The sequence below is a fragment of the Berghia stephanieae genome, chromosome 6 (genome assembly GCF_034508935.2).
Source record: "Berghia stephanieae isolate SIO BIC M18660-M18661 chromosome 6, UCSD_Bste_1.3, whole genome shotgun sequence".
Taxonomy (NCBI): Eukaryota; Metazoa; Mollusca; class Gastropoda; order Nudibranchia; family Aeolidiidae; genus Berghia; species Berghia stephanieae.
In genome coordinates, this window is record NC_088365.1 from 24,506,083 (window position 1) to 24,515,987 (window position 9,905).

The following is a 9,905-nucleotide window of genomic DNA, read 5'->3' on the forward strand; positions in this document are numbered from 1 at the left end:
TATATATATATATATATATATATATATATATATAAATGGAGTCACTCACTTATTTATGGCCGAAACACATGTTGATTTGGTCTCCATCCACGACGCCAGTCGGCATATTACCAAGTTAGCGATTGCACTCGTCAAGTTATACGAACGATCACGTGATCAAATTTTCTTTCCCGTACTCTCGTCACAACAATTCAGAACGAAGATGGAGAGCCTGTCTTTCACGTTAGAAGATGAAAACGGTTAGGAATAATTGTGCTTTGATATTTATCATTTGCGACAACAATAAAATATATTGTAGAAATTGCGATTTGATCCTTTATTTTTTTTTTTTTTTATTCGCGCCTGTAAATCGTTGGCATTGCACTTTGTTTGGTAAAAATCGGACAACCATTACGACTTTGGTGATAAAAAATGACTTTGATGACAATTATTGTAACTTAAAAAAAATATTATGAATAATTTATAACTCCCTTTGTGGGCCGATTTTGTCATTTGTAGTATCAATTTTATTGTAATAGAGAGATAGGAACTTCCGAGTTATTTTTTTATGATGCGAAATTATTATTTGTATAATTTAGTACCAAGAAAAATGGTCGGTAAATAAAAATGCTACCTTCTTTGATCTACAGCCACCGTCTTTATTCGTGTAGAATTGTGAATAGAGCGTCCTCTCTAACCGGCCGGCCGAAACAAAGACTCTACTCGCCTTCCATGTATTACGCTATTGTTATGCAAAAAGTGTAACACCTTTTTGAGAGGCTTAATAGCTAAAATCTAAAAGTAAAAAATATAGTTCTGAGGAATTTGAAAGTCACATTGCTGAAATCAGCTTGAAAAAAGAAGAATATTGGTTTTTATTTCACAAAAATCGGTTGAAAACTAACTGTTTTACGAATAAATTTGATTTAGAAAATTGTTTTTCTTTACTTAGCTATTTTAAACAACTTTTTAAAATTATTTATCGGCCAATTTTCTTGATTTTTATATCATTGTTCACATCTCAATGAGACAAACACGTTGATGTAGTCGTTGGATTCAAAAGAGTTTAAAACACAAATTTCGTTTTTAGATTGCGAGTTCAGCCTTACTAATTAATTCATGAGCGTTGAGACAGTAACGTAAACATTACATACAAAACCTCGTGGTCTTTGGTGTTACACAACCACTCGTCACTTTCGTTCAATTGTTGTATCCTTTGAAGGTGTACCGTATTTATGAATGCAGCATCGGTACTACCGAGATCTCGTTCATGGCGTCGAGATGTGATGTAAGAAGGCTACATCCGGGTATCTTTTTTCTCGTATCTCGTCGATGGGAATGATTTCGCTAAGACTCCATTATGTCCGTAGATTCTACGGACAAAATAAGCCGACTGACGACGTGGATGGAGACCACAGAAACGTGTGTTTCGGCCATAAATAAGTGACTCCATTTACATTTTATATTAGCTCTAACCAACATTATCGAGCACTCTCGTACCTACAAGTACCCAACAACACTCATAAATACACACACACACACACACACACACACACACACATATATATATATATATATATATATATATATATATATATATATATATATATATATATATATATATATATAAGATTTCAAGTATAATTATGATCAGCTTCTACAATATTGTTTCTAGCGTATAACCTTTAACGTTGATGGTTCGAGTGTTATAAAACCAACTAACATCATCACTCCCAGGCTATCCAAAAATTAATCAATTAACGGAGTGACGGTAACTTCTTCCTGTTTTCGTTCTAGACCGTCGTAAGCCGATAAGACCCGCCTTATATAAATATATAAGTATAAGGGAGAGAAATGGTTAAGGCATTGCACTGTGACCCGGTAGGTCTCGGGTTCGAGCCCCGCTTCAGGCACTTCCGTTTTTTCTTGGGCAAGATTATTAACCCCCCCCCCCCCCCCCCACTTTGCTCCATGGGTGATTCCTGTTGACATCAGACATCTTGTTTGATGGATTATCTATATTCCTTCGTGGAATGCTTTGGCGATGGTATATTAAGATGTGGTAGCAGAAGGCCATTATATATATATATATATATATATATATATATATATATATATGTATGTATATATACGGTATATATAATATAACACGGAGCAACACACAAAACTATTTGTAACCTTAAACGTTTATAGTCTGGTTAATACAGAATAGTGAGAATAGGATTCAATAGTCTGTCACGTCCGCCCAGCAATGAGCAGTTTGGTTCTATACAAAGAAATTCGGTACTTTCTATTCTTCATGCTGGCTCTAAAACTTTTTCACATGTCATGTGATCAGCATATATAAAGGTCAAAACATGGTCATATATATAATGCTTTTCTCCTCTGTGTACACTTTTATGCTCGTTGGAGAAGTATTTCATAAGGGCGTCCGCCATTGTTCTGATAGTTTAGAACAAGTTACTAAGTTACTATGCGTCATTCCGAGGGAAGTGACGTCACAAATGTTGATGCCTATTACTCATAAATGCGGATGGCAAAAAGCAATAACAAAGACCCGAGTGACGTTAACTTCATTCTATCTATCTATCTATTTATCTATCTATCTATCTAATTTATAATATATATACGACATTGATTTCATTTTGACTTCCTAGAAATAGAATGAAGCTGACGTCACACAGAATTTTGTTATTGTTTTTGGCCATCCAGGTTTATGAGTAATTCTCACTAAACTGTATTAATCCGGAGCCATCCTAAATTTATAGCCTGACACTGACTAAAAAATTACGTCAAAAGACAAACCTTTGGTCACAAAAGAAAACAAATCGTGAGTTGTATTCAACACTTCAACCAATGGAATCACTTGTTTCCTTGAACTCTACGAACAACAACTCACTAGACGCTTCACAAACCTAAAAAATGACGTCAAACTAAAAGTCTTAGAGATTCTCGTGTCAGGATAAAAGTTAACGATGGCGACGATTAGCCAAACTATAGATAGTATGCGCTTGGCTAAGAAGTTCACAATATTGCCATCCGGAAGTATAACGGATCAACACACAAAACTATCTGAAACCATGATCGTTTATAGTCAGGTTAATACAATTGAGTGAGAATTACTCATAAAAGCGGATGGCAAAAAAAAAAAAAAACAATAACAAAGACCTATCTATAAAAGTTCGTGGTTACACATAGTTTCGTGTGTTGGTCCGTTATACTTCCGGATGGCAATGTTGTGAGTTTCTTAGCCAAGCGCATACTATATATAATTTACCAACAAGACAGGCTTGATAGGCCTCTGCCGTCTGTCCGTATTTTAAAGTGATGTATTAAGGGGGGACCTGTAGTCATTTTTGGTTTAAAAAAAATTTTTCGGCCAAATTGGGCTAGTCCACTTTTCAGGTAGTTTAATTATTCTAGAATCCTAAAATATAAAGAAAATTTCATATTTTCAATTAAAAACGTGTTTTTGTTGCAGTTTTATGAGGTAGGTATCCACGTTTTATTTTCTAAAGGTCTATATTGTCAAATGTTTGGGTCTTGACAACAGCTATTCAAAGCCTATCCACCCGGTCATGGCGCATATCGATGGAAAGCTTAGCCATTTCTCTTTTTCAATCTGGCAACATCGACATCATGATTATAAACATGAATTATCACAAGGTCAAATAGTGAATACCATTTATACAATGTCACGAGCTCTCATTGGTTGATTTGAGAGGCCAGGTCACGGTGCGTCTAAATTTAGTAACAAAACATGATTCCGATCTAAATTTATCCTCGAACGTGGCAATAGTGACCCACAATGCACCACGATAGCGTCAATGGCCGCTCCCTGACTGTCCCTGCCTTTGTTTACAATATTATGAATTCATTCGCTTTTGGACCTCACTCATCGCATTACAAGTTGATTTTGATGAACTTTGGTAATTCTTCACTCTATTCAAGTCACAGAATACTCAGTTTACAAGGTAAGCATAAGAAATACACCACATTTTAATTTATTGCTTATTTTTATAACTAAACATGCCTTGTGAGATTGTGTGTTTGTTCGACTGTGCATCAGCTGAAACACTCGTTGTTATCGCAAGTTAACTTTATTTTATGAAAAATAACAGGGCCAAACAATAATAAAATACTACTCCCCCCCCTCCCCAAACAAAATCAGCCCTCCATGTCAGGCGATAAAACCTAGACCTGATCAGATGTTTCAAGGTTCGTTTCCCAGTCAATATGTTTCCAAATTTGTCAAGATCAAGACTGTCAATGCAAGAGGGTTCGTGAAGTTTGTGCGACTCACAAGAAGAAAAGACATTCTCAGTCTCAGGATCAGGACCCTTTTAAAAAAAATACTTTTCATTCAGTTATTGTAATTATCTTTATTTTGGCTGATACTGCATATATCGTCCACACTTTTCAATTTTTTTTCTTTGGGGGAGGGGGGGGGGGGGGGGGGGGGGATTTATAATTTATATCGGAAAATTGGGTTTGGAATGTTATGTTCGAGAGATAGTGATAGAGAGGGAGAGAACGAGAGAGTAAATATCTATGATAGATAATGATAAGGTCTGTAGTGTGGTAGCAGTTTTAGTAGTGTTTGAAATGTCTAGGATAATGATAATGACAATGTTAGATAATTGTTTTTTTCCAAATTATTTATTTTATTATTATTATTATTATTATTATTATTATTATTATTATTATTATTATTATTATTATTATTATTATTTTATTATTATTATTATTATTATTGTTGTTGTTGTTGTTTTAAACTTTAGCAATGGCATTGGCATATGTGCCATTTTCACTGCAGTGAATTTAATTTAATTTTGTGTTTTCATCGACAGCTAACATGAAAGAATTCAGTTGACTGTACTGGTGTCCTGACAATAAATAAAGATGCTGGCTCAAGGGCTATTCTGGAAAGGTGTGTTGAGGCCCTCCTGTGGCAAACTGATCAACCAGCAAACCATCATCTGGGCCAGCACAGCAGAGTGTCTGCATGTACTTTTTGACACTGGTTAGTAATGTTTCCAAATCTCCATAGCGCCTTTACATTTTTGATTAATGATCAATAAAGTAAATACTCATTTTTCTAAATGAAAATGATAAAACATCATTTGAAATGAATTACTATTGAATATATTAACTTAATAACAGAAAATTGTTTGTCGCCAAGAGTTCTGTTCTGTGGATGTAAAAACAATGAAATTTCAACTGTGTTGGTGTGAATGATGACCATTTTATTTATTGGTCTTTCTTTGACAGATGCATTTTATGTCAATGACTTATAATGTATTTCCAAAAATTGCTAATGAAATATCTCTTTTTTTTTTTACCAACCAGAGCAAGATCAACCCTCTTTGTGGAACTACGGTACTAAAAAAGCGGTGGCAAACAAGTGGTGTTGATTTTTCCTGCATTGAGGCGAAAGGAATTTATTTCCAAGGGGTTTGGGAAAGCAAATTGCTTTTTATTCTGAGCTATATCTATTTGCATCATTTAGCTGTTTTATTGTCTAAAATAGAATTGATTTTGCAGTTAAAATTGACTAGATATCTAATTTTATATGACTTGTCTCTCAAGCAGCATTGAAAAATGAGGGTAGCGCGCCATATCATATTTTACGAAATCATATTTCGAGACTTTTTAATATATCTAGAAATCTCTTTATAATCTATTGTATACAGTAAATAATTAGTTTTTGTGATTACAATAATGAATTCATAAGATATAAATCATATTTGACCTCAAAATTATTTTATCTCTGAATACGGAAAAAATGTAATTTTATAGTTTTTTATTTTTTTTAGGGGTATGCGTTAGCGAATCGATTGTAAATTTTTTAGACTTAGATTAAATTATAAAGTTTTCTTGTTTTCTTGTCCTATAATAGTCATATTTTGAAAGTTTGATGGATCATTTCTTTTACTTGCCTGCAAAATCAGTCTCAATGTCAAATTATTAAAAAAGTTTGCGCTTTCTCAAATTTCCGATTTATGTCATTTTCTGATTTTCTAGCAATCCTATCTTAGCCATTTTCCTTTAGATCATCTTCAAATTTATTCAGAATCTTTTCTATGATGTCTTTTACATCATGATTGAAGTTTTTGGGGGTAAATTAATATTTAGCAATTTTATAAATTTTTTAATTCATTTTTTTCTGTCGATACGCGCCAAATTTTCAGTCAAAATCAAATAAAAATTCTAAAAATTTTATTTTCCAGACTATTGATAAATTCTTCCATCACGATATAGCTATTTATGTGAGAAACATTGTGTTTAAATTTGAAAGAAATTTATAAGCTAGTTTTTGGTGCATCTATGTTAGAAATTTTAGGGTTTTACGTCTAATTTTAGCCTATAATGCCCCTTAAAAATTTTATTTAAAAATTCTGAGTTTTTTTTGGGTGTTTAACATCAAATTATACATCACATTATTAGTTTATGAGATTTAATTGATGAATTTTATAAATATAAAGCATATTTGATCGCTAAATTAATTTTTTTGTAAAAAACTGATATCATTCAATTTTTCCGCAAATTTTTTCTTAGGGGTATGGGTTAGCGAATCGATCATAATTTTTTCAGAATTTGATAAATGTACAAAATTTAACTGTTTTCTTGTTCTATATTGAATATACTTTGAAATTTTGATGGATGTTTTCCTTTGCTTGTCTGCAAAATTAACTTTATCATCAAATTAAAGACAAATTTTGCGTTTTCTCAAAACTCCATTTTGCGTCATTTTCTGATTTTCTAACATTCATATCTGGATTATTTTCCATCAGATTGTCTTCAAATTTGGTCAGAATCTTTCTTATAATGTGTTTTGTACCATGACGTAGGGGTTTTGGGGTAAACTAAAATTGAGCAGTTTTATGAATTTTTAAATCGAATTTTTACTGTAATTCCGCGCCAAATTTTCAGCCGAAATCGAAAAAAAAATTCTTAAAAATTTATTTTCAGGACTATTGCTAAACCTTTACGTCATGGTATAGCTCTTGTTGTAAGAAACATTGTGTGTAAATTTGGAAGAGATCTATTCGTTGGTTTTGGCTGCATTACTGTAAGAAATTTTGGGATTTTTGGTCTATTTTTACCCTATTTTTTCTCACTATGTCAAAAAATTTTTTTTTTTTTGGCTTTTTTTGGTGTTAATCATCAAATTAGACCTCCTACCACCTTAAAATAACAAGGGAATAGCAATATTAGCATTACAATCAAAAATGGATTTTTGACTACAGGTCCCCCCTTAATGTTTTTGGGTATTTTCACCATTTCATTGTTATGGGCCGGAGAGTGGTTTTGAGCCCGAAACATTGTGTTTGGAATTGTTAATTTTTTTGGTTTTTCTTTTTGTTGAAGCTGTTATATTTATTTTTTGTTTATTACTTTTTATAGTCCACAGCTTCTGGCAGCTTGGAATAGGGAGAAATTGAGCTGTTTTGGGGTGAAAAATTGTGCTTTTATATAGCGCAAAATCCACTAAACGTGCTCAAAGCGCTTTACACCCTGGCCAACAGCAACACTTGGCATATTGGACGGGACATGACGCCTGTTAGGCGATAGTATAATTCTTTTTTCTCAGACAGTGACAACGCGGTTAACGGCCAGGTACTCATAATTTTACAACTGAGTACGATGAGAGAATGTGAGTAAAGAGCCTTTATACAAAGGCTCAACTATGCGCCGAGCGAGGCTCGAACCCAGGACCTTCCGATTCGAAAGCGAGTGTCATACAACTAGACCACATAGCCGCACAAAAATGTGACGTCACACTTGCCTAGCAACGTCCTTTTTTGTTTTTTTTTTGTTTTACACTCAACAGAAAGAATCAAGGTGTGGTGTCTTTACTACGGGCACAAAAGCTTTTAAAACGTCATATTAATCGACTTTTTCTTTGCTAAAATGGTTCAATGTTTTACATCGTCTCTAACCCTTGTCATTATTAGATCCGGCCAGCAACTAAGCCCAACAGCCAATATTCTCAACATAAACATATAATTAATAATAATTAGTAATATAAAACATACCTATGTTATATGTTTGTGATGAGAATATTGGCTACTAAGCTCAATTGCTGGCCTTATTATTTTTAGAAATCCATTAGTCTATGGCAATAACCATTGTTAATTTACAGAAGTAGTTTTTTTTTTTTTTTTCAAAATGGCGGCGCTGAATAGCGACGCACAGTTACACCTATGTGATGAATTCTTTTGATATTTATTTGTTTCATGGCAACATTTCACTCATTTACGTATTAAACGTTGTATGATTGTTCGTATTAATGAATGGTATGTACTTCAAACTTTAACGTTTAGAGATCTGCTTCAAATCCTCAGAAAAATCGTTCGTATCAATGTTTTTGTCTCAAGGAAATCGAAATGGCGGCGGCCTTGTTTACTTCCGACACAAAAGTGCACCACTAATTTCATCTTATTTCGCGATTTGTTGATTGAAGACCTATCCTTCGCTTAATATTATATAAAGCATTGTATGATGATTTAGAATTACAAAGAGGCATCAAAAATAATAAACCATCCTGTTGATGAAGTAGAAAGAATTCATGGAAAAGCAATAGAAAGGAAAGCATTCTCAATTACCAACAATAAAAAAACATATTTTATACCATGAATTTGATATTTTGCCATCTGGGAGAAGTTTTTGTCAGATTAAATGTGGAACTAACAAGTATAAATCAACGTTCGTTCCATCAGCAATAAAAATGTTGAATATTTCATATGGTACAGCAAAACCAAGGATTGATGCGTTGACTGATTGACTGATTAATTTGTTTAATGTTAGGCTAGATGAAGTGACCAGTTGATAATGATGATAATATTTGGTGTTGAATTGCCAAGAATGTAACGAATTGAAAATGAAATGAAAATGTTAATGTTGTGTATGTCGCATGCGTGAAAGAAAGAGAGGAAGAGAGAGAGAGAGAAGAGAGAGAGAGAGAAGAGAGTAGGAGTGAGAGTGTCTGTCAATGTTATAGTATCATAACGTAATGACAAGTGTAACTAAATGACAATTGCTATTTGTGGACAATAAGATCTATTATTATTATTATTATATTATTATTTTATTTTATTATTATTATATTATGATTATTATTATAGTCAAGTTAATCCATAGAATTAACGATGAGAATACGTACGGAGTCTAATATAGTGTCATACCAATGAAATAATATTATTACATTATATCATGCTGAATATGCATAATCATAAATTAACGTATGTAAATAACGACAAGAAAAACAAACAATATCAAAATCCACGATAAAATGGTTCAGAACCGTTGCGTATATTTATGCTTCAATAAAGCTGTCACAAAATGAAGTTAGAGAATGTGTGTAATCGTGTATTATAATAACCTATAATGTGTTTTCCAACCACCACATCATCACTGTCACTACTACTACAACCACCATTACCACTTCGTCACTACCACAACTACTACAACCACCAACACTATATCATTATCACTACCAATAGGGTAAACCACCACTACATCATCATCACGACTACAACCACCACCACTCCATCATCATCACCACCACTACTACTACACCATCACTATCACCACTATTACAACAACCACCACCACATCATCATCACTACCTCTACTACTACAACCACCACACAATATCATCACTACCACTACTACTACAACCACCAGCACCACATCATTATCACTACCACTACAACTATACCACCACCAGCACATCAACACCACTACCATAATACTACAACCACCACAACCACATCGTCATCACTACCACTACTTCTGCAACCACCACCACCACCATATCATTATCATTACCACTACTACTACAACCACCACAACCACATCGTCATCACTACCACAACTACTACAACCACCACCACTATATCATTATCACCACCACTACATCA

General features: G+C 33.5%; 1 long non-coding RNA gene across 3 annotated transcripts; it reads left to right on the forward strand.

Moving 5' to 3' along the window:
• Positions 1–3,494: 3,494 nt before the first annotated feature.
• On the forward strand, positions 3,495–9,057 carry LOC144974728 (uncharacterized). Of its 3 annotated transcripts, none has more exons than XR_013645800.1 (3): positions 3,495–3,953; positions 4,830–5,002; positions 5,329–9,057. It is a non-coding gene; the product is annotated as an uncharacterized LOC144974728 (long non-coding RNA). The 3 variants fall into 3 exon arrangements; XR_013645802.1 differs by having other exon boundaries at positions 3,761–3,908; positions 5,329–6,367; XR_013645801.1 differs by having other exon boundaries at positions 3,763–3,953.
• The last annotated feature ends 848 nt before the right edge of the window (positions 9,058–9,905 follow it).